The sequence below is a fragment of the Lygodium microphyllum genome, chromosome 6 (genome assembly GCF_053477565.2).
Source record: "Lygodium microphyllum isolate KBCC chromosome 6, Lygodium_microphyllum_v1.1.10, whole genome shotgun sequence".
Taxonomy (NCBI): domain Eukaryota; kingdom Viridiplantae; phylum Streptophyta; class Polypodiopsida; order Schizaeales; family Lygodiaceae; genus Lygodium; species Lygodium microphyllum.
The window spans coordinates 11,562,264-11,588,136 of record NC_141140.1 but is presented as its reverse complement, the minus strand read 5'-3'; positions in this window follow the sequence as shown (position 1 = coordinate 11,588,136).

The following is a 25,873-nucleotide window of genomic DNA, read 5'->3' as shown; positions in this document are numbered from 1 at the left end:
TGTCTTCTTACTCAACCCAATTCGAATTTCACTAGGCTGACAACGTTCGGTCCTAGGGATTCCAACTCAATCCGAGTTTTATCATTTGAACGAATGATCCTTAGGGTAGAAACCCTAGATCGTTACTTGCATGAGCTTCCAATTGACCCAACATTGCGTGAATGTGGGTAGGACCTTTGGTATGAGGGTTTTGACTTGGCAACAAGTGCGAAACTAGGCCAAATCCTTAACGTGCTAAACCCTAGTTAGCACTTGGGGTATTGATCGTATCGATCGAACCATGCCTATATAAATCCCTTGCGGGTTAGGTGATTTAGATAATTTGATCTAATTGTCTTGCGACAAGGACGAACCATTCCTAGAGATGTTAACTTGATCTAAAGGAGAAAACTAGTTGCAACATGTCACAATTCACATAAACACACGATTCATTGCTTCTACGTTTTATCACTGCCACATGCATTTAACGATAAGCACAAAATGCATTCTTCCTTATGAAATTAAGCATGCCTAAATCATTTCTTTATGTGAGAATAAACTTAAAAAAAACCTAGACTTGTGGGCTCGGGGAGATGTCCACCTGAATGTCGGGAGAAGAACCTCCCGCAGGTGCACCTTGTGACTTCTTAGGGGCCATCGTATGCTAGATTACAGACTTTTGGTTTGCCTTTACCCTTACACGATCGGTGAATTTTCTCAACCTTGATAAGCAGCCTCAAGATCTTGCCTTCTCCCTCGTACATAGGAGATATCTTCAGTGAACTTCGGATCTTTAAGAGGCCAGTGCTTGTGAGACTTGGGGTTATGGGAATGGGGCTTTACGAGAACTTGCGGGAATGGAGCTTACGAGGGCTTGCGGGAATTGGGGTTTTCTGGGTACCCTTATGGGATTTGGGATTTTACGAGGAAGCTGCAGAAATAGAGCTTAATGAGCTCGATTTTAAACCTGGAAACGCCGTAGGAACAAGGCCCAAAACCTTATCCCTTAGAAGCTGTGGGAATGGGTCTTATGGAAACCCTCCCCTCCCTTAGAAGCTACTGGCATGACGTAAGTAATGAATGGGGAGGAGATGACGAATCGGATGGCACTACTAGTGAGGAGCAAGGCAGCAGTCGACGTTGGGCATAGCAGGGCGGCGGCTATGGTGGCTACAGCACAGAAGTGGTGTTTTTCCCCAGCACGACGACTCCTCCTTCCTCCCCCCCCCCAAGGCTAAGGGGGGGTTTACATAGGGCTTAAGGGGGTGGGGAGAGAAGCTCCCCACATGGCCATTGCATGGTTTCCCCCCCTCCTTATGTAGCCCACAACTCCATCTAGCCCATCCCTCCCCACACTCCCTCTCCTCCAGCCATGCATCGGGTGGGGGAAAGGGATAAACATAAAACATTTTGCATTAATATTATCCATTTTGCCCCTCCCAAGAGGGTGTTTCCCCGCGATTATGCGGATTTGAACCCCCGGCTCGATTTGCCAATGCGGAGGTCCCGTTTTCACACGTGCGGGTTACCGATTAAACTGTTGGTATTTACAATGCGGAAGATAACCTTGCACAGGGTTTACGTGGCGTGCGGGGAATCAAGTTCTGTAATATTTTCGAGCAGGAATATTACATGATAGAATATTTAAAACTTTGTATAACATATGAGTAATTCTAGTCATATGATAAGATGCACCTAAATCAACATACCATACATCGTCATGTGTCCCCTTTCTGGTAACTACATTCATCATATGATTCATAACACATAGACACTCATTTTTGTCTTCATTCTGTCGTGAAGATGATGATAGTTTCCTTACTGCAATTTACCACTGCGAATATCATCCTACTTAGCATAACAATGGGCTGCAATATGACCTTTCTTGCCACAATAATGGCAAACAATAACAAATTTTTCAGAACCTCTATTCTGCCAACCACCTCTTCCTCTAGAGCTCCCCCTACCTCTAAAGTTTCCTCGGCCTCCTAAAACATGCATTTCACCAAATTGCTGATTGAACCTGTCTTGCTGGTTATCGCCAACACGTCCCATACCATGGCCTCTCGAAGAGGATCTACCACGATCCCTTCTTGAACTTGAGTAAAATTCTTGGACATGTTCACAATTTTTTTCAGATGAGTCACCTTGCATATTGATCTCTTCGGTAATCATGAGAGAGATTAGCTCATCAAAATCTAAAAATGGCTTCCATACATATATTGAAGTAACAAATGATTTCCATGTCTTCTCATTATTAAGGCCACTCAAAGTGAATGAAAAAACATCATCATCATCAAGCATTGCATCAATCGCTGCTAAAGCATCTGCAATGCTTCTCACCTTTAAAACATACTCATTGATAGCCATTTTTCCTTTCTTCAAGGTATTCAACTCTTGCTTGAGTTGAATCTTCCGTGCTTTTGTATTTACTGAAAACATGTTCTCAAAAATTGTCCAAGTTGCATGTGAAGTTTCTGCATTCCTGATATGTCCCAACATCGTATTATCAATGACTACACATGGCCAGTACATCACCTTTTTGTCTTTTGCATTCCATTCTTTCCATGCTTTTAATTCATCTCCAGTCAGAGGGATACCCAGCTCTGGCTTCTTTTCTTCACCTAAAACAAACTCATAAAGGCCCTTTCCAATGAGGAAGCTCGTCACACGGAACTTCCATGAAGGGTAGTTTTTCTTGTCGAGCTTCTCAATAATGGGATTTGCAATGTTCTTTGCCATTATCACAAAAAAGAATACAACACAGCAAGCTAGTCTTTTGCAACCTTTCACAACAAGTGCACAACAATACACCAAGCAACCTTTTTCACTGATTACTCAAGAGTACATGTAATCTGCAACCTATTTGCATATGAACCTTATGTTTGCTTCTTGGAAAACACCTTAAAAATTACATATTCAAAATCTGTAACCTTTGCATCCACTTTTGGTCAATATAGCCAAAATCACAGTGTACCCTAAAATAGTTGTTCACAACTTTGCGGCTCGAAAATGGGGCCTAAAATGGCCTCAGATGCCAAATCTCACAGCTATGTACACAAAATCTCACAGCAATATGAGTTTTTCACTCTACCCTTCTTCTGGTGCCTCCACATGCACTACCCAAGAGAGAGAGTGGAAGAATGGGAGAGCTTCTTACCCGTTGCTTGCTTGCTCAAACCTTGCTTCTTCTCCTTTACTTCAGCCTTCAAAATCAGCCTCTCTCAGTGACGTGGCTCTGATACCATGTCAAGAATCATGTGGTGGGGGAACTTGCTTAAGCTGCTATGCCAAACACACACTATATACACAAGAGGACGCTCAATCAAGAACATAAGAAGAGAGATGGAGGCCAAAACGTTTTCTTGATGATTTCTTCTTCTTCTTCCACACACTATACAATGTACACAAAGTATAGATAAGATACAACATAAAGGAAAGTGGCCAACCAACTCAAACAATGCATAACAGGCTACACCAATCGACTGGCACTATATCTTTGCCAGCTGTAGGTAGGTGTAACAAACTAAATATAATTAAGTGATAAGTCACTGGCCATGTGAGTATCATAATGACCACCAACGTGCTAAGTGTAGACGTGCATACCCATCAAGCCAAGCGGTGCATCATCAATGTCCGCACGTGTTGAGCTTGCCATCTCAACACCAAGAAGGTCTTATTTTGGTACTGGATGTTTTGTTATCCCTAAGAGCCACCACATTATGTTGTTTGCCATGTACATGAGAATCCCCCAAGATATGAGAATATAAACCCTGATACTTTTCATAAGGAAAGGATCCATGAGATGATGTATTGGTAGATCATAGTATGATCAAATACATCTTTGTAAGTACTTTTCATAAATATAAAGTCTCCTTATTATTTTTGAAGAGCATGAGTTATGAGCTTATGATGATAGTTGAATTGCTTTGACAAGTTAATGATGAATTATGCTTTATGCAAGTGAATTTTGAGATCATGTATTCCACTGCTTACCAGGCAAACATGTTGGAATTAAGAGAAAGAATAATGACTATCTTAGAGAAAACTCGTCTATGGAATTGTTTAAGCTTACGAAGGGGCTAAAACTGGAGCCCAAATCTGGGGAAGGGATGACCCTTACCTATACTTAGACTCAACTCTATACGAAGATGTGAAAGTCCATCTCAAGTTGTTGAAATGGCTTGAAGAACTAAAACTAATTTATGTTCTTATACTATGACAATTGATGGGGATCCAATGACCCTACATCGTTGGGTGTATGATCAATACACAAAGGTTATCTCTCTCGATAGGATAACCCTTATACCGGGAGTGTAAAGTCAAAAAGTTATGAGCTTCTAGAGTATCCCAATCTCCCAAAATCTTATTGATTCCTAGAAACACCTCATTTTGTAACAAAGAAGTTATGGAGATAATCAGAATTGGCCAAATGGTGCGAATTGATGAAACATACGAGGGACTCCAAGAGAAGAATTTTCTTCTTAAGCAGACACCACCACCTAGGTTTAGCAGTGAAGGACCCAAGGTGGACCAAGATGCAGAAGCATGGATTGAGGCTTTGAACAACTATTTCCTAGCCGTTGAAACTACTACTGCAAATCAGCCCATGACTGCTCATCTTCATCTTACTGACAAAGCTAAGCTTCGATGGAAACAATTTTATCGAGATAAAGGGGTAACAGAAGCTTCTCAAACTTGGGAGGAGATCAAAGAAGCTATGAAAGGATGTTATCTTCCCCCATCTTTTGAATCAATCAAGTTTAATGAATTCTTGTAATATCTCCCCCCCCCATGACCCCCATGCGAACCCCCCATGTGAACCCCCCCTTAGAATTTTTTTTTAAATTACACAAATTTTTTTACCCCTCTCTCTCTCCCCGCGGACAGCACGTCAGGGAGAGACAGAGAGGGAGAGAAGGGGGGGCATGCAGCCCCCCAGATCGAGAGGAGCGCCGTCTCCCCCCCCCCCCATAAGCCATCTCACCTCCCCACCTTAAAAGGTAGCAGCACCCCCCCGGTCATCCACAGGCAGCAAGCCCTCCCCCCCCCTCCGGCTGGAGTACACTGCGCCCCTCCCCCCCTCGTAATTTCATCACCCCCTAGCCGTGAAGAAGAGGGGGAGAGAGAAGGAGAAGAAGAAGGAGAAGAAGAGGGAGAGAGAGGAGAAGGAGAAGGATAAGTAGAAGGAGAAGAAGAAGCAAGAGAGAAGTAGTAGAAGAAGAAGAAGAAGAAGAAGAAGAGAAAGTGAGAGAAAGAAGGAGAAGAAGAGGAGAGAGAGGAGAGAGAAGGAGAAGAATAAGGAGAAGAAGAGGAAGAGAGAGGAGAAGAAGAAGGAGAAGAAGAAGGGAGAGAGAAGTAGTAGAAGAAGAAGAAGAGGAAGGGAGAGAAAGAAAGAGAAGAAGAGGGAGAGAGAGGAGAAAGAAGGAGAAGAAGAGGGAGAGAGAAGGAGAAGAAGAAGAAGAGGGAGAAGAGGGAGAGAGAGAAGTAGAAGAAGAAGAAGAGGAAGAAGAGGGAGAGAGAGAAGGAGAAGAAGAGAAGAAGAAGAAGGGGAGAGAGAGAGAGAGAGCTCTCAAAGAAGGGATTCACCCTCACGGATACAGTCAGTGCCACCATCGCATATTTCCTAGGCAGAGAGAGAATGAGAGAGAAGGAGAAGGTTCTAGAACCTTCTAAGGTCTCCCCCTCCTTAAGCCTTGTTCCTACTCATCCTTCCCCCACGCTTAAACCGCGGGAACATTGCCACTATTCCCTTCAAATTGAGGGCTACCGAATTCCTAGCAAGGCTATGGAGTTCCTTGCAAGGTTCCACCTTGAGGAAGGAGGATGAGAGCTCGTTCGACGCGATCGAAGTATGAGTGTGGGAGTTGCAGAAGGGGAAAAGAAGTAGACTGAATCAAGTGGAACTATTAAGGTCTCAACGCCTGCGGATCAAAATCGGGTTTTCCTAAGACCCAGGATTTATTATGGTAAATTATAAGTTTGTAAATATAGTTTAAATTCATTAGAACATGGGAGGAAAATAGTGAATCTACATGATGGAGAATACATTAAGAAAGGATATGATCGTACATAAGAAAATAAGTTTCATTGGTTAAGACATTAGAATTCTCAATCATAATGATGTCCCTTTTACAATCTTAGAAATTGCACATGCTAGGTAGGATTTTCCTAGAAAATGTTCATGATAGACGGGACTTCCTAGAGAATGTTCATGAATATAAAGCATTGAGTGCATGCGTTAAGCTAAGCTAGAAGAACTTATGAAGCTTATTTCATGAATGGAAGTAATCACTGAAGTATTGTGGATGTCTTGCATTCAAATGAGATATGTTGGAGTCATAACATTTAGATAAAACTAAAATGAAGGGAAGGTTTCATTACCTCACATTGCATATAGTTTAATATTAAATTGTGCTAAGTTAAACACCAATAAACTTTTAGATAAAGGTATTGGGACCTAATGTCCTCATTGATGCTCAAAAGTAGAGTGATGTCTCCTTTTGCAACAAAGGAATAAACATTGATGGGATCTATTGCAATTCGTAACAAGAAGCCACCATGCATCATTGAAAACCATACCTAGGGAGCCAAGTCATGAAATAAATCTACCTCCTAGCTAGAGTATGTTAAAGGTTTCTAAGTATGGAATACCAAGGTACTGGACCTAACTAGGCTTCACCTTGTGAGGTGCATAGGTAAATAAACTTGTCAAGACCCTAGACCATGAGAGGAGGCGCTACTTCCAATCCAAAACAAGGACAATTGACTTATCTTATGGGTAGCTATAATGTATTCTGGGAAAAATACAAACTTGCCTTGCATTGACAAGTTGAGCAGAGACAAAGCCCTTTAAGTCCTTGAGAAATCTAACCCGAATACCTACCAAGGGAGGAAAGTTCCCAAGGGGGAGAGTAAACAAGAGTGTTCACTCATCATAGACTCTTATGGTGCATCTCAAGGAGGAGTAACTTGTATCCTCAAAAGGAATACAATGACTATTGGTTCCAATACTTAGATGATAGCCTTTGGATGCTTGAAGTAATGTTCTAGATGTAAGTGAAGAGAATAAACTTTATCTTGGGAAGAGTATAGTGGTTGTTACCTCAATCGCTTGGTTTCTGCCTTTGAGATGCCTGGTTTATTTTGGAAGCCATGTTATAAGTTTATGTGAGAGAGTAGGTTGTGGAAAAAGGATTGATTGAGCAAGTTATTGTTGATATGGAAAAGGACATTTTTCCTAAGTAAATGATGTTAGGCTGGTTGTTTCAGCTTTGGTTGATTCCCTAAAGGATAAGGAATGGTTGTGGTTTTGGATGAATATCCAAGTGATTATATTTTCATGCCAGGAACTGTAAGGATAACTTTCCATGGGAACAAAATGGATGTTTTCCCCAGTAAATGTTATTGGGTTGGCTGCTTCAGTTGTGGAAGATTTCCTAAAGGGATAATTAAGGAAGGATGGCGGTAGCTACCCCCGCGAACCGCCAAACCCTAACCAAGGGGGTTATGAATTAGCACCGAGAATGTGGACCGAACCCGTCACGAGAGGCCTCTCCATGGAAATTACTTGGCGTAGGAGGACACTTGGGTGCAAGGGGGGGCTCTGGCCGTAAATCCCAATGCCTCCGGACCCTACACAAGTGTTCTACGTGACTCGAGATGGGATCTCGAGGCCTTGATACTAGTTACAAGGCAGAATCTTGGTAGTATAAACCTTTGAGTTTTATTGTTGGAAGATGGAAGGATTTTTTTGCGAAGGCAGAAAGGGACACTTAATTCTCCTGTATGGGGGGGAGACAAGCATTAACATGAAGATAAGTTAAGGAATTGTTTGATCTCGTTTTATCTTGTCTTTGTGACCGTGCCCTAAATTATGTAAAGGAACTTGTGATTAACGAGTTAATTAATGAAGCTATTTTTATATGTCAAACATAATGTGCTGTAGGTAATTAGATAACTAAAACAACCCCTAAGGAAAGCGTGTGGATATGACCCCGATGGGTCTATTCTACAGAAGGGTGGTCTCGGTTAGCCGAGAGCTTTCCTCAAAGGAAATGTTAACGAGAAATGCTAGGAAAAGTTGAACGATGACCTTAGACAATGTTGGTTAGAACCCTGATTCATACTGTTTTAGGGGACCGGAATGGGACTATGCCCTATGGGCAGAGAGGTCGAGCTATGCATCCCTCTCATTTCCCATTCTCTTTGAACCAAGTGCGGTATGAGTCTGCTTTGGCCCAGTTGTGTCTGCGCAAAGTGGAGCAATTATAGACCGATGCTAGAAGGCTATTAGAAAGACCCGACTACAAGGAATTCAGACTTCAGATCTATCCTAGTGGAAATGGTCGGATAAGTTCCGTTGCGAGGCAAACTCGAGAGACCCTAGTTGGCAAACCCCTTGTCATTCCTTGGGAGTGCAGGGTGGCATCTTCTAGATATATCTCTCGATGGACTGCTAAGACGTATCCCGCAATTTGAGAAGCGGGCACATTAGAGTTGGTATCAGAGCAAAACTTCATAATGATACATGATTGATTAATGTTTCGTTCATAGATATATCCTAAACAGAAATAACCTAAGTGGTATGGCTTGATTGTCATGCACCTTCTACACCCACGAATGCTGACATGCAAGAGAAGAAATTTCTTCTCAAGCAAATTAAGGCACCAGAGTTTGATGGCAAGGGAAGGACTGTTCAAGTTGATGCCGAGATCTGGATTGAGTCCATGGAGGACTATTTTGAGGCAGCAGGAACTGCACCTGCTAACCAAGCCATGCTCGCCAAACTTAAGCTTACACGCGAAGCGAGACTTTGGTGGAAACAGTTGTGCAAAGACCAAGCGATCTCAGAGGGGACAGTCACTTGGGATAAGCTTAAGGAAGCTATGCAAGGGAGGTATCTGCCACCTACCTACGGCACACAAAAAATGAATGAATTCTATGACTTGAAGCAGCTAGGATTATCCCTTGAAGCATATTATTCGAAGTTCATTTTACTCCTAAACTATGCACTCCCAATGGATATGACACAATAGGTGTTAAAAACATTGTGTCAGGTTGAATCCACCCATAAACACTCGATTGGAATCAATGCGCCCAATGAACTTGCAAGACACATTACTCCAAGCAAATCCAATCCTCCAAGAACTTAAAACACGCAATTCTAGCAAAGATGACTATGGAGATCACGATAAGAGATGCCATACGTGCGGAGAGATAGGGCACATCCGTAGGAGATGTCCCTACCGTCAATGCTTCCATTGTAATGAGCTAGGACACATCCAAGTAGACTACCTTGATCTAAGTCTAGAAGACATTGAGCCTCCAACAAAACGAAGCTACACAGGTGTAGTCTATGGAAATAGAGATGAATCAGATGAAGACAAAGATCTAGAGCCCACTAAACCTTATTAGGAGGACTAAATTTCCTAGAAGCTTAATCGACATGTAACACAATTGAGAATAAATCCTACTCTTGTACCTATGGTTAATTCGAATAATATGAGTGCACTACTTGAAACATTAAGAGTAGTGCAGTAGATGCATGGTGGGTCTTAACCCACAGGTCATAAGCCCCATTAGTGCTTGTCTTCCCAAGTTTCTCTTGAGATGAGCACATCTTGATTCCTCTAAGGGGGAGAGAATGTAATACCTCCCCCCCTTGTGACCCTCGTGCTTTCCCCCCCATGCGAACCCCCCTTAGAATTTTTTAATAAAAAAATTACACATATTTTTTTATCCCTCTCTCCCCACCAACAACAGGTCGAGGAGAGAGAGAGAGGGAGTGAAGTGAGAGAAGGGGGGCATGCAGCCCCCCAGATGGCAGGGAGAGCCGTCTCCTCCCCCCCCATAATCCATCTCCCCCCACCTTAAAAGGCGGCAGTGAGCCCCCCCCCCCGTCGTCCACAGGCAGCAAGCCCTCCCCCCCCTTTGACTGGAGTACAGCGCACCCCCCTCGTAATTTCAGTGCCCCCCTGGCCGTGAAGAAGAGGGGGAGAGAGAAGGAGAAGAAGAGGGAGAGAGAGGAGAAGTAGAAGGAGAAGAAGAAGGGAGAGAGAAGTAGAAGAAGAAGAAGAAGAAGAGGAAGGGAAAGAAAGAAGGAGAAGAAGAGGAAGAGAGGAGAGAGAAGGAGAAGAAGAAGGAGAAGAAGAGCGAGAGGAGAAGACGAAGGAGAAGAAGAAGGGAGAGAGAAGTAGAAGAAGAAGAAGAAGAGGAAGGGAGAGAAAGAAGGAGAAGAAGAGGGAGAGAGAAGGAGAAGAAGAAGAAGAGGGAGAAGAGGGAGAGAGAGAAGTAGAAGAAGAAGAAGAAGAGGAAGAAGAGGGAGAGAGAGAAGGAGAAGAAGAGAAGAAGGAGGAGAGACAGAGAGAGAGCACTCTCAAAGAAGGGATTCACCCTCACGGATACAGTCAGTGCCACCATCACATGTTTCCCAGGCAGAGAGAGAATGAGAGAGAAGGAGAAGGTTCTAGAACCTTCTAAGGTCTCCCCCTCCTTAAGCCTTGTTCCTACTCATCCTTCCCCCACGCTTAAACCGCGGGAACATTGCCACTATTCCCTTCAAATTAAGGGTTGCCAAATTCCTAGCAAGGCTATGGAGTTCCTTGCAAGGTTCGCACCTTGAGGAAGGATGATGAGAGCTCATCCGACGCGATCGGAGTACGAGTGTGGGAGCTGCGGAAGGGGAAAAGAAGCAGACCAAATCAAGTGAAACTATTAATGTCTCAACACATGCGGATCAAAAACAGGTTTTCCTAAGACCTGGGATTTATGGTAAATTATAAGTTTGTAAATATAGTTTAAATGCATTAGAACATGGGAGGAAAATAGTGAATCTGCATGATGGGGAATACATTAAGAAAGGATATGATTGTACATAAGAAAATAAGTTTCATTGCTTAAGACATTAGAATTCTTAATCATAATGATGTCCCCTTTACAATCTTAGAAATTGCGCATGCTAGGTAGGATTTTCCTAGAAAATGTTCATGATAGACAGAACTTCCTAGAGAATGTTCATGAATATAAAGCATTGAGTGCATGCGTTAAGCTAAGCTAGAAGAACTTATGAAGCTTATTTCATGAATGGAAGTAATCACTGAAGTATTGTGGATGTCTTGCATTCAAAGGAGATATGCTGGAATCATAACATTTAGATAAAACTAAAATGAAGGGAAGGTTTCATTACCTCACATTGCATATAGTTTAATCTTAAATTGTGTTAAGTTAAACACCAATAATCTTTTAGATAAAGGTATTGGGACCTAATTTCCTCGTTGATTCTCAAAAGTAGAGTGATGTCTCTTCTTGCAATAAAGGAATAAATGTTGATGGGATCTGTTGCAATTCGTAACAAGAAGCTGCAATGCATCATTGAAAATCGTACCTAGGGAACCAAGTCATGAAATAAATCTACCTCCTAGCTAGCATATCTTAAAGGTTGCTAAGTATGGAATACCAGGGTACTCGACCTAACTAGGCTTCACCTTGTGAGATGCATAGGTAAATAAACTTGTCAAGACCCTAGACCATGAGAGGAGGCACTACTTCGAATCCAAAACAAGGACAATTGACTTATTGTATGGGTAGCTACAATGTATTTTGGGAAAAATACAAACTTGTCTTGCATTAACAAGTTGAGCTGAGACAAAGCCTCTAAGTCCTAGAGAAATCTAACTCGAATGCCTACCAAGGGAGGAAAGTTCCCAAGGGGGAGAGTAAACAAGAGTGTTCACTCATCATAGACTCTTATGGTGTGTCTCAAGGAGGAGTAAGCTGTATTCTCAAAAGGAATACAATGACTGTTGGTTCCAATACTTGGATGATAGCCTTTGGATGCTTGAAGTAATGTTCTAGATGTAAGTAAAGAGAATAAACTATATCTTGGGAAGAGTACAGTGGTTGTTATCTCAATTGCTTGGTTTCTGCCTTTGGGATGCCTGGTTTATTTTGGAAGCCATGTTATAAGTTTATGTGAGGGAGTAGATTGTGGAAAAAGAATGGATTGAGCAAGTTATTGCTGATATGGAAAATGACATTTTTCCTAAGTAAATGATGTTAGGCTGGTTGTTTCAGCTTTGGTTGATTCCCTAAAGGATAAGGAATGGTTGTGGTTTTGGATGAATATCCAAGTGATTATATTTTCATGGTGGGAACTGTAAGGATAAATTTCCATGGGAACAAAAGGGATGTTTTCCCTAGTATAAATGTTATTGGGATGGCTGCTTCAGTTGTGGAAGATTTCCTAAAGGGATAATTAAGGAAGGATGGCGGTAGCTACCCCCGCGAACCACCAAACCGTAACCAAGGGGGTTATGAATCCACACTGGGAATGTGGACTAAACCCGTCGTGAGAGGTCTCTCCGTGGAAATTACTTCGCATAGGAGAAAGCTTGGGTGCCAGGGGGGCTCTGGCCATAAATCCCAATGCCTCCGAACCCTACACAAGTGTTCTACATGACTTAGATGGGATCTCAAGGCCTTGATACTAGTTACAAGGCAGAATCTTGGTAGGATAAACCTTTCGGTTTTATTGCTGGGAGACGGAAGGATTTTTCTGCGGAGGCAAAAAGGGACACTTAATTCTCCTGTATGGGCGAGAGACAAACATTAACATGAAGATAAGCTAAGGAATTGTTTGATCTCATTTTATCTTGTCTTTGTGTCTATGCCCTAAATTATGTAAAGGAACTTGTGATTAACGGGTTAATTAATGAAGCTATTTTTATATGTCAAACATAATGTGATGTAGGTAATTAAATAACTAAAACAACCCCCAAGGAAAGTGTGGTGGATGTAACCCCGATGGGTCTATCCTACGAAAGGGTGGTCTCGGTTAGCCGAGAGCTTTCCTCAAAGGAAATGTTAACGATAAATGTTAGGAAAAGTTGGACGATGACCTTAGACAATGTTGGTTAGAACCCTAATTCATACCGTTTTAGGGGACCAAAATGAGACTATGCTCTACGGGCAGAGAGGTCGAGTGATGCATCCCTCTCGTTTCCCATTCTCTTTGAACCAAGTGCGGTATGAGTGTGCTTTGGCCCAGTTGTGTGTGCACAAAGTGGAGCAGTTGTAGACTGATGCTAGAAGGCTATTAGGAAGACCCAACTACAAGGAAATCAGACTTCAAGTTGATCCTAGTGGGAAGGGCCTGATAAGTTCCGTTGCGAGGCAAACTCGAGAGACCCTAGTTGGCAAATCCCATGTCATTCCTTGGGAGTGCGGGGTGGCGTGTTCTAGATAAATCTATCGATGGACTGCTAAGACGTGTCCCACAATTTAAGGAGGGGCACATTATGTCAAGAATCGTGTGGTGAGGGGACTTGCTTAAGATGGTGCGCCGCGAACACACACAAAATGCACAAGGAGAAGCTCACTCAAGAGACAAGAAGAGAGATGGAGGCCAAAACGTTTTCTTGTCGGTTTCTTCTTCTTTTTCCACACACATTTACAATATGCATAAAGTATAGATAAGATACAATATAAAGGAAAGTGGCCTACTAAGTCAAACAATGCATAACCGAGTACACTAGTCGACTAGCGCTATAACTATGCCAGCTATAAATAGGTGTAACAATCTGAATATAATAAGTAATGAGTCAGTGGCCATGTGAGAGTCATAATGACCATCGACGTGCTAAATGTAGACGTGTGGACCCATCTAACTAGACTGTCCATCATTAATGTCCGCATGTGTTGAGCTTGTCATCTCAACACTCCCCCTCAAGCTCAAATTGCATCTCTGCAACACCAAGTAAGCTTCAAAACTTTTGAAGCTTCTCTGTACCCAAGGCCTTCGTGAAGATGTCAGCTATCAGATCCTGTGTGCTGACATACACCAAGTCAATCTCACCTGTTAGTACCTTCTCTCTCACAAAGTGGTAGTGTACCTCAATATGTTTTGTCCTTACATGGAACATAGGGTTCCTAGCCAACTGTATACTGCTCATGTTGTCACAATAAATGGCAACTGGACCTACCACCTACACATCTAAATCAGCCAATAAATTTTGCAACCATACTACCTCACATGCTGCAACAGTAGCACCTCTATACCCAGCCTTTATACTCGACAAAGCAACTATAGATTGCTTTTTGCTGCTCCAAGTAACTATTGCACTACCAAGAGAGAACATGTATCCACTGGTAGATCTTCTATCAGACATACTACCAGCCCAATCTGCATCTATGTATCCAAACACCTGTACATTTGTACCTGCCTCATAGAAAAGTCCATAATGTAATGTGGACTTCACATATCTCAATATGCATTTGACTAAATCCAAATGTGGCTTTCTAGGTACTTGCATAAACTCACTCACAAGACCAACAACGTAGCTCAAGTTTGGCCTTGTAATGGTCATGTAGATCAAACTCCCCACTATCCTCCTAAACATAGTAGGGTCTTCTATCTCATCCCCAACATCAGCACTCAACTTTACATTCTCCTCCAACGGGACTGAAAGTGGTTTGCATGCTGTCATACCATACTTGGACAACATATCCAAGCCATATTGTCTTTGGGACAGCCATATACCATCATCACATCTGATCACCTCAATGCCAAGGAAGTACCTTAGCTCACCTAGATCCTTTATCTCAAACTTCTTCTTCAAAAAGTCCTTGACTTCACCAATCCCACTATCACTATCACCTGTAATAATCAAGTCATCCACATAGATGACTATGATGACCAAACCTGTATCTCCCTTTCTCACATAAAGTGAGTGATCTGCATCAGAAACATAAAAGCCAATATTGACAAGATACTCTCTGATCTTGTCAAACTATGCTCTAGGTGCTTGCTTGAGCCCATAGAGCGCCTTCTTCAATGTGTACACATACGTGGGATACTCTAAATCTTCATAACCTGTTGGCTGATCCATATACACTTCTTCCTACAAATCACCATGCAAGAAGTCATTCTTCACATCCATTTGCTGCAACCTCCAACCTTTGGCTGCTGCCAAAGCAATCACACATCTGACAATTGCCATCCTAGCAACAACTGGACTGAAGTTTTCTTCATAATCTATGCCATATGTCTAGGCATAGCCTTTTGCAACCAACCTAGCTTTGTACCTACTAATAGAACCATTTGCATTGTGCTTAATATTATAAACCCACTTACATCCAATAGCTTTCTTGCCCTTCGGCAATGACACTAGATCCCAAGTCTTATTGGCCTCTAATGCAACCATCTCCTCATCCATTGTTGCATCCCAATGAGTATGACCAACAACATCCTCAAAACAAGTGGGCTCAATATCCTCAACTAGTTTCACCACATAAGCATAATGGTGAGCTTCATAACCTTCAAAACCAAATCTTTTAATAGGGTATCTGACCCTGCTAGATTTGTGTACCACTGGATCACTCAATGGAGCCTTTACATTACTATGAGCTCTCTGTACACCTAGTGTCCTGACAGAAGGAATACCAAGCTCATCATCCAAGCTCTCTGAGCCACTGGAGTCTCCATCAGGAACTGCATCAATGCCATCTGACACTTTATTATTTCCTTTGTCTTTACCTACAGTGCTACTAGATGCATCTAAAGATGTAGAGCTACTCCTTAGTCTCCCAGACCAAGGACTACTAGATGATGTCTCTGGTCCACTAAGAGTCTGTGATTCTTGCTTTTCAGCCTACACATGAGTGTCATGATTATCATCATCATCCAATGCATCACCACTAGATACATACCAACTACTCATTTAATTAAAGATGACATCCCTGCTCACTCTGAACTTACATGTGACAGGGTTATAATAACGATACCCTTTCTGCTATAAAGAGTATCCAATAAAGACACATTTTTCTACCTTTGGATCAAGCTTCTTCCATAGCTCATCTAGCACATGAACATATGCAACACATCCAAATACCTTCAAGTGCAATACATCAGGCTTCTTGCCAGTAAAGCATTCTTCAGGAGTCATCCCATGAACTGCAGCTGTGGGAGTTCTATTCATAATGTAGACAGCAGTATGGACAGCCTCAGACCAAAAATATTTGGGCATATTCTTTTCAGCCATTAATGCCCATGCAACTTCTGCAATATGCTTGTTTTTTCTTTCTGCAACACCATTTTGCTGTGGGATATACCTACATGTGAATTGTCTCTTTATCCTATGAGACCTCAGAAAATCACTGAACTCATTTGAGAGGTACTCTCCCCCTCCATCTGACCTCAAGCACTTTACTTTCAAGCATGTTTCTCTTTCAACTGCAGCCTTGAAAGTTCTAAAGTGCTCAAATGCTTCACTCTTTTCCTTCATAAAATATACCCATAGCTTTCTAGAACAATCATCAATGAATGTGACAAAGTATGAACTGCCTCCAAGAGATGCATTTTGTGTAGGCTCCCAAATATCTGTACACACAACATCAAGGATAATTATGCTTACATCTCTGTCGTGTGAAAAGGGTTGTCTTTCCTGCTTACCAAAGTGACATGCTTTGCATACCTTATGAAATTCTACAATTCTAAATGTAGGAAAACCTGTAACCAACCCTTTGGACTACATTAATTTCAGCCTTTGTACATTCTCATGTCCAATGTGTTTGTGCCAAATTTCAATATCTGCAACAACACCTTTTTCTTTAGCATACATAGTAGCATTCATAGTAGGAATTCTAGCATCCAGAGTAACATACGTCCAACTCTACTTCCCTTTGCAACCAACCTGCACTTGTCATTGAAGTCTTCTACAAAGCAGCCCTTTGCATTAAATCTGACTTGCAGCCCTTGCTCTACCATGTGACCGACTGACACCAAGTTCTTTGTAATAGATGGCACATCTAATACATCTGAAAGACTCTTTGTCTTACCATCATGCAAGGACAAGGGAACTTTTCCAATGTGTGAGATTGGGTGGCATGAATCATCACCCTTATGCACATAACCTGTATTTTGCAAATCCTGCATCTCTCCAAATCATTCTGCATGGCTGGTCATATGATTGGATGCACCTAAATCAATATACCAAACATCATCATGTGTTCCCTTCGCCTTATTCAAAATACCTACAAAACTATCACTTGACAACACAAACTCTAGACCAATGGTACCTAGGTCAACCTACTCTCTAGTGAAATGGTAATGAACTGCCATGTACCGTATCTGAGGGGTGATGATACGATTGTCCGCAAGAGCAATGGCACTTTGGTTGTCGCAGTAGACAACTGTAGGTGACTTGCAAGAAAAATTAATACGGCCACCAAGTTCCTCAAATAGATAGTCTCCGTAGCACTATCAAAAAAAGTCCAATACTCCGCCTCCACTGTGGAAGCTACCACCATCTCCTGCTTACGACTAGCCCAAGAGATGGGTGCCATGCCCAAGGTGTAGAGATAATCTCCATTGAAACACCAGGTGTCAAGATCTCCCATCCAATCAAAATCGGTGATGACACCAAATCATCATCATTAGGCATTGCATTAATCGCTGCCAAGGCATCTGCAATGCTCCTTACCTTTAGTGCATACTCATTGATAGACATCTTCCCTTTCTTCGATGTATTCAACTCTTGCTTGAGTTGAATCTTTCGTGCCTTTGTATTTACGGAAAACATACTTTCAAGTATGGTCCAAGCTGCATATGAATTCTCTGCATTTCTAATATGTCCCAGCATATTATTGTCAATTATTACAGACAGCCAATACATGACCTTTTTATCTTTTGCATTCCATTCCTTCCGTGCATTTGTCTCTTCTGCAGTTGGAGGATCACTCACCTCCGGCTCCTTTTCTTCACCTGAAACAAAATCGTAGAGGCCTTTTCCAATAAGGAAGTTCACGACACGGAACTTCCATGAAGGGTAGTTGTTCTTGTCAAGCTTCTCAATGATGGGGTTTCCACTATTCTCTGCCATTATCACAAAACTAATACCAAACACCAAGTAAATCTTCTGCAACCCTCAACTTGTAGTGCGCAGTAATACACCAGATAGCCTTTTTCACTGTCTGCTCAATAATACATGCAATCTACAAAACCAATTTGCAGATAAACCTTGTTTTTATTCGCTGGTAAACACCTTTGAAATTACAGATCTAAAATCTGTAACCTGTGCACCTGTATACGGCAAACACAGCTGAAATTGTAGAATACCTCGAACTATTGTCTGCAACCCTACGAGTCTAAAATGGGACCTGAAATGACATCGGATGGCCAAAATTTACAGAATAGACAGTGCTCTTTGCGCACACCAAATCTCACTGCAATCTGAGATTTTTGCTCTGCCCTGCTTCCAGTGCCTCCATAGGCACTATCCAAGAGAAGAAGTAGAGAATGGAAGAGCTTCTTACCCGTTGCTTATTTGCTCGAATCCTTGGCTCCTCTCCTTTGCTTTAGCCTTTAAAACCAGCCTCAATAAGTGGTGCAGCTCTGATACCATATCAAGAATCGTGTGGTGGGGGACTTGCTCAAGATGCTGTACCGAACACACACAGAATGCACAAGGAGAAGCTCACTCAAGAGACAAGAAGAGAGATGGATGCCAAAACGTTTTCTTGTTGGTTTCTTTTTCTTCTTTCACACACTTTACAATGCATACAAAGTATAGATAAGATATGACATAAAGGAAAGTGGCCTACTAAGTCAAACAATGCATAACTGACTACACTAGTCGACTAGCGCTATAATTATGCCAGCTGTAAATAGGTGTAACAACCTGACCTAACAATTTCTAAGGGTTGATAATCGGTAAACCTTTTGAGAAGCCTCCTAGTTCTTTAGGACCACCCTGCCGTAGGACAGACCTATCGAGGGTTCTGCCCACCCGCTTCTCTCAATAGGCGTTCTTTAGTTATCTAACTAGGTCCTATCACATTTATGTGTGACATTTAAAATCAGCTTCCTTAATTAAGCATTTTAGAGAATAGGGTTCGTTCGCGTAATTTATAGCACAGAAACGAATACAGAGCAAGAAATCTATTGACAAACAAGTTTCTTAACTTATATTCAAGTTAATCTTTGTCTCTTGCCCATACAGGAGAAATTATGTATCCCTTTTGTCCAATAGAAGTATCCCTTCTGCCCTGCAAAAGTAGCTGGTCCAAATAACATGGCACCAAAATTTCTATCCTTTATCTAGAATAGGATCTCCCAACAGGCCCAAACATTGGGGGCCACGGAGGTCTTCAAATCCATTCTAGACCTAGCAAGGGGTGTCAAGAGCTCCATCTGACCCGCAAGCTGTCTAGGAGTGAAACATCATTTGCATGGTTGGCATTTTCACCACTCGACCTTCCGCCCGTGCCCTCTTCGGGTTAATCCGCAGTGCGATCATGGAGGTGATCCACCTGTGCAATATATCCTTCCTTAATTAAATCCTTTAAGAATCAAGCATAACAAGGCATTTAGCCCTAATATCATCTTCCAAGAAAACATTCCTTTATCCCCATGGCAACTTGTCATCATAGACCCTTGCCATGCATTCACTATAAATCATAAGCATTCACTATAAATTATAAGCACTTGGAATAATCATCCAAACAACAAACCTACAACCATTTGAATGTAAAAGCATTTAGGATGTTGTTCAATCAACAAAAAAAAACCCAATTGTATTCTTCTCAAACAATGCAAGAATAGACACGATAATAATTCCATCGCATATTTCCTCTCCCCCTTGGGATCAAAGAGTGATTCTATGCAAAATTTACTTAATACTTGTATGCACAATTCTTAATGTCATTCTTTTTATGATTATGCTATTTATAACCCCTGAACAATTGCTCTATCAACGAATAAGCCATATGCAACTAACTGCAATTAACTTCCCTTGATACATGCACTTTGCGAACTCCATCTTTTGAATATGTGAGATAAAATTTATCATTTCCGATGACCTATACTTGTGTATTCCAGTATGGGGCCTAACGTATCTCATACAAGAATCAAAAAAAGCATCTATTAATTTGGAAATACATTACTTATGATTGGTACCACAGTTGGATTGATAGTGATGCCTTCGCCAGATAGGAGAGCATAAGAGAAGATGGATTAGTCAAAGACCAAGATAGGGGAGAATTGAGCTAATTCTCTCCCTCACAGCCTCTTGGGATAACTCCTCGTTCTCTTTCTCTCTCTCTCAAGCTCTTTCTCACAATCTCTTGGAGGGGTATCCTTCTCTCTACCTCTCTCTCCTAGCCTCTCGAGGTCTCGTTATGCTTCCTTGTGCCTCCCCATGCCTCATATTTTTTAAACATATATTTTTAATTAAATAAAAATTGTTAGTTATTAATGTTAGTTAGTTTTTACCTTAGTTAGTAATCTTACTAACTTATTAATTGACTAACTAACTTTCAAACTAACTAATTAACTTTTAATTACATGGAAATATTACAATAAAAAAATTTCACACTTACAAAAAACTAAGCTTTCCTTGAAGCTAAAGAATAATCCATCGATGTACATCTTTCCTTCTCATCCGTTTACACACATGCCTTCTCCTTAACATACTCATCATTGTTTTGTGGATATACTCCATATGCCAAATCTTGTACCTTTTTTCAAAGAAATTTTAGCACATCCATATAATCCTCATAATAACATCCCATTTCTCTAATATCATTTGGTTGAAGCTGGTTAAATCCTTGAAATTTTCTATATGATCGATCACTCATACCAAAACCTATAGGATGAATATATAAAAAAGTATGTATAAACCAAGAAAGACTTTCCCAACTGTTAGGAATATCATCTAGAATACAACAAATACCTTCCAAGGCATAATCATTGAATCTTTGCAAGGCAAAATTCACTTTTTCTTCATCATCCTCAATATCAAACATGTGCATACGCTACTCCACATAATCCACCCAAGCATATACATCTTCATCCAATCTCCCTTGAAAAGTCGCCATTCTGAAAGAAATCCAACTGCCAAATTATAGCACCAAACCACTTGTTGGCACTCCTCAGGCAAAGGCACCAAAAATCATGTATCGAGAGTGGTGATAGGAAATAAATCCCTCACACAACCCAAGACATCCAAGAAAAAGGAGCACCAGTATAGGTTGTGGATTGATGCTAGAGCTCACAAAAAATTGAATTCTACCCAAAACAATTTGAGAAACTATCTTTAGGATACAAAACAACTCAACAAGTCAATAATCTTGTCCCAACCCCAAAGTACGAGAAAAAGTTCAATGATATGCCTCTTGTAGTTCACATATTAGAGTATCAACATAATCAAGGAAGGAAATTTTATTTTCTTACACAAGCAATACTTCAAGTCTCAATAAAAGGCTTTGACAAGCACAAATGTCACAAAGATTTTTCAACGTATGAGTTCTTCAAGAAGCCATAACAGAAGTTGACACCTGTATGATATTCAAAAATACCATCCTTTGTAGCAATTGTTCCTTGCTAAAAACATGGTGTACAATGTCTATAATAATCTGTCTTTATTTCTTCCCTTTCACTTCACTTTAGGCCTCGTGACAATTAGATACCTTACTCGTTGAAGAACTCTTGATATTCACCATCGACTATCTTGTGTAGTTCCAACTCCACATAGTCTTTGGGAAAAGAAGCCACCAAATACACATAGTTCAAATGGACAGAAAAAAACAATATTATATAAGAAGAAAATTCAAATGAAAAATCTCTCTCATATCTAATTACTTTCATTAAGCATCCTTCAAATATGATGAGGGTCATCCATAATTTGCCAATCACAATTCATCTTTTTTCCTTTCCCCAAAAACAATCATTGCCAACTTTTCAAAAAACACATAACTAATCATACCTTCATCAAATAAAATCTGGCCATTCATAAGTCAATTATATATGTGAGAGTAGAATTTATACACCCATGACATGCCAGAAAGGAGTGGAATGATGCAAAATTTACATGGAATTCAAAGCCCGCCAGAAGCAGAAGACATAGATTCAATGATTTTATGTGACCCTGAACGATGTGAATGCAAATTTTAACATCTGAAGTGGCTACAGATTTTTCATAAATTTTTGCTTGTCGGATTGAAGCAAGACGATTTCTTGCTGTTCATGACCTCAAGCTAGATGCACATGATTTTTTCGGATTGTCAATCGATCTCGCTGGACAAAGGAGCTATGGGAGGCCGAACATCTAAAGGGTTAAAATTGACCAAAGTTTAAAAAATAATGGGCATCAACCTTTGGGGGACCAAAGGGTCCCAAATTTTTGACGTGGGGAGTTTTAAAAACAACGTTGAATAGGGGACGTGCCCCCATGGCATAGTTTTTAAGAAGTGGGTGGAGAGGCTATATATAGATATCCAATTTGATCACATCAATGGACTCCTTGAAATTTTCACTCCCAATCATCATTTGTCTCATGCAAAATGACTGCCCAGTTTGAAATTGCAAAATCTAGTCTTTCTCTCTCCTCCCTCTCACTCCTCTTAGTGCCTATTTCTATGCATTAATCTATGAGAGAAGGGGGTGGGTTGATTTGAGAGATTTCGATTGTGAGATGATGATGAGACATCATGGAGTATAGATTGATGTTTTGAAGAGCATTACTGGCTGGTAATAAGTGTTGGCAAATGTGAAATTCATGTGAAATAAAGTGTGGTTTATGAGTAAGTGATAAGTTTCATCTGATAAATCTCGATTACAAATGGTTGAAAATGGTTTTTCTTGATTGTTAATGATCTAATTTATGAGATAAATTAAGAAAATAAACAAGGATTAGTTGTTTATCAATTTTTCTATAAACACACAAAACTTGTAAATTGCGGTTTTAAAGTAAATCATGGATTTTGGGAGTTTTCATGTGTTAATGATGTATGCATGGGATGAAATGAGGGATGAATATGATTCTAAGTAATTCTAATCAAGTCACATAAAAAAATAAAAAACTATCAGTACTTATTGATAAATAAATAGAAAAAATTAGGAAAAAAAAAGTTTTTTGTGCTTTAAAAACAGGAAAAAATAACATATGTGTCAGTGGATTTATGATATGACTAAAGCATGAGGTTTAGCCTCTAGTTAGACATATCTTTATATTAAAGTGAGTATTTGTCAATTTTCATAAAGAAAAATACATCAAATTGCTCTCTAGACCATCGAATGCACAAATTTAAATGGTAGAGAGAGGAAGGGGTAATACGTGCTTAATGTTGAATCTAAATTTTTATGATGCACTTTGCATATAGGATACGTGTGTTATAATAATTAAAGGGTTTAGTAGCAGGAGCATGCTTGGTGCTGACCCTATGCAACACAACAATTTACGCTTAGAATGAAAGTATGAAAAAAAATGGTTTTGCACTATCACAATGCTGCTTTCAATGAATAAAAATGGTTGAGCACTATGAATCATTCATCGTTGCATTACATTCAACACATAGTATTATCTAGGATGCATGGCAATTGTTTTCAAAAACATTGATCCATGCTGAAAGTGAGGTATCCCAAGCCGTAGGGCTAGATATTCATTTCCTTTAGGGAGTGTTCACTGATGATTATCTTTTATCTCCTGAAGTGATTGTTTAAAAGAGAGGATTATATATCATACATGCTTTATGTGTTCACAATGCATCTCGGGGCCAATCCTTGAGGTGTAGAAGAGCCATAGAGGGGTCATGGCAGTTAGTTGAGGGGTACTCCATATATTTGTTTAACATGGTGTACAACACTAATATACATAGGAGCTCCTTGTGGGGAGTTTGGAAAGGGTTATTGATTGGACTACGAGTCATACAAATGATTATTTGGTTAGATCTATGTGTGTAGCCTCTTTGTCAAGAATCGTGTGGTGGGAGGACTTGCTTGAGCTACTACGCCAAACACACACTGTATACACAAGAGAAAGCTCACTCAAGAACACAAGAAGAGAGATGGAGGCCAAAATGATTTCTTGTTGATTTCTTCTTCTTCTTTCACCCACTATACAATGTACACAAAGTATAGATAAGATACAACATAAAGGAAAATGACCTACTAAGTCAAACAATGCATAACAGACTACACTAATCGACTGGCTCTATATCTTTGCCAGCTATAGGTAGGTGTAACAAACTAAATATAATAAATGATAAGTCAATGGCCATGTGAGTATCATAATGACCACTAGCGTGCTAAGTGTAGACGTGCAGACCCATCGAGCTAGGTGGTCCATCATCAATATTCGCACGTATTGAGCTTGCCATCTCGACACTCCACCTCAAGCTCAACTGTATCTCTACAACTCCAAGTAAGCTTCGAAACTTTCGAAGCTTCTCTACACCCAATGCCTTTGGGAAAATGTCAGTTCTCTGATCTTGTGTGCTGACATATACCAAGTCAATCTCTCCTACAAGTACCTTCTCTCTCACAAAGTGATAGTGCACCTCAATATGTTTTGTCCTAGCATGGAACAATGGATTCCTAGCTAACTGTATGCTGCTCATGTTATTATAATGAATGACAACTGGACCATCTCACTGCACATCCAAATCACCTAATAACTTTCGCAGCCATACCACCTCACATGCTGCCATAGCAGCACCTCTATACTCAGCCTCCGTACTCGATAAAGCAACTATAGGTTGCTTTTTGCTTCTTCATGTAACTATTGCACTACCAAGGGAAAACATGAATCCACTAGTAGATCTTTTATCTGACATGTTACCAGCCCAATCTGCATCTGTGTATCCAAAGACTTGTACATCCTTACCTACCTCATAAAAAAGTCCATAATGTAAAGTGGACTTTACATATCTCAATATACATCTAACTACATCCAAATGAGGCTTTTTAGGCATCTGCATAAACTGACTCACAAGGCCAACAGCATAGCTCAAGTCTTGCCTTGTGATAGTCACGTAAATCAAAATCCCTACTGTCTTCCTAAACATAGTAGGGTCTTCTATCTCATCCCCAACGTCGGCACTCAACTTCACATTTTGCTGCAATGGTACTGAAAGAGGCTTACATGCTGTCATATAATACTTGGATACCATACTAAAAGAGGCTTACATGCTATCATACCATACTTGGATAACATATCCAAGCCATACTGCCTTTGGGATAACCATATACCATCATCACATCTGATCACCTCAATACCAAGAAAGTATCTCAGCTCACCCAAATCCTTCATCTCAAACTTCTTCTTCAAGAAATCCTTAACTTCAGCCATCCCATTATCATTGTCACTTGTAATAATCAAGTCATCAACATAGATGACTATGATGACCAAACTTGCATCTCCGTTTCTCACATAAAATGAGTGACCAACATCAGAAATACAAAATCCAATATTGATAAGATACTCTCCAATCTTGTCAGACCATGCTCTAGGTGCTTGCTTCAGCCCATAGAGCACCTTCTTTAACCTGCACACATATGTGGGATGCTCTAAATCCTTATAACCTATTGGCTACTCCATATATACTTCTTGCAATTCACCATGCAAGAAGGCATTCTTAACATCCATTTGCTACAAACTCCAACCTTTGGTTTGCTGCCAAGGCAATCACACACCTAACAGTTGCCATCTGACAAATGATTTTTGACACCGAGAAGTGCTTAAAAATAGCCAAAAATTCTAAATTTCAAGGGAAAAATAGATTTTATCAAAGGCGGCAACTGCAATTAGTACGATTTTAAGCAGCAAAGCCCCAAAAGTACTTTAAAGACCCACCGAGCAACGGTTGGGGAGTTTATATAATTTCTCGGCATGTTAGATGAGACTCTCGGCAGTGGGGGACTCCAAGACAGACTGCCAGAGATTTCCAGACCTCGTGTCCAAGAGGCATCAAAGAGCCAATTTTTATGAAAAATCAAACGGTGGCGGATGGCCGAGCTAGAGTTTTCCTAGTTGCATTTCGACATCAGGAAACCAACACAAGTCTTGGTTTGTCGATCCAAGCCCATTCAACTCCGCAAGGTTCGGGGTTGTAAAGCGGC